Genomic DNA, 1,078 nt, shown 5'->3' with positions numbered 1-1,078 from the left:
TCTCTGTCTCTGTCTCTGTCTCTGTCTCCCTCCCTCTCTCTCTGTCTCTGTCTTTCTGTCTTTCTCTCTGTCTCTCTTTCTTTTGTCACAGGGTCTTGCTAAACTACTATACTGCCCAGGCTGGCCTTAAACTTGTGATCTTCTGGCTTCAGCCTTACAGAATGATGGAATTACAGCTGCATGCCACCATACCTGGGCCTTTTATTTTTAAAAGCAAAAATGTCAAATGAAAATTCTCCTTCCTGGATTAGCAACCCCAGTTTTCTATATGCATTAAGGTATAGGTAGGCCTCGGAGTCTAACTCCTCCAGGGAGGATGACTGACCAGTCACCGACCTATAGCGGTCACTCCAGGAAGCCCATGGCTGTCAGGGACCTGCCTTGCGGGAGGCCTGCTCTGGTGACCTGCTCACCCGTACTGCTCCTTCCCTTCTGTTATTATTATTTGCTATGGGTAGAACCTGCTTCTGCTCAAAGACAGTCAGCTTTCTGCCTCTGCAGTTATACCTTTTTCTACTGTAAGCTCATACTAGTACTGTACTTCCCTGAAAACAGACTAGGTCTTGTATTAAGTTTTGCTCAAAAGAGTAATAGGGCTTGTTTCCAGTTTACTCCTGTGCAGACATTTTACATTTACTCAAGTGCAGTGACGGGTCTTCTGGGACTTCATGAGAACTCTCCAAACCCTGGATCCCAGCCTGAACTTCTTGTGAGTCCATCTCCTGTAGAACCATTGGCCCCAGTCTCTCCTGTCTGGCAATAGCACTTTCCATAAATGAGCGCTTCTTGTCCCTGTCGCCTGCTCGTAGTACACGGGCGACACAGCTGTCAGTGGTTTTATCCCATGAATTCTTCACCGGAGTCGCAGCCCTTAGCAGGCTGGGCTTCACAGTTTCCATCAAATCAAGCATTAACTGAAGACTAATGAGACAGCAGTGGCAACAAAAGCGACAGGAGTTAGGAAGGACGGGCCACACAAGGGGGTGGAAAATGTCAGCACCACAATTTAGAGGCTGCTTCTTTATTTCGCCCGAGTGCGCTCAGTGTGCCCACTGCCACACACAACCTGCTGCGTTAC

Source organism: Octodon degus, unplaced genomic scaffold (assembly GCF_000260255.1).
Source record: "Octodon degus isolate 3935 unplaced genomic scaffold, OctDeg1.0 scaffold00026, whole genome shotgun sequence".
Lineage (NCBI taxonomy): Eukaryota > Metazoa > Chordata > Mammalia > Rodentia > Octodontidae > Octodon > Octodon degus.
The sequence above is the reverse complement of the archived record's forward strand: the minus strand, read 5'-3'. Positions refer to the sequence as shown.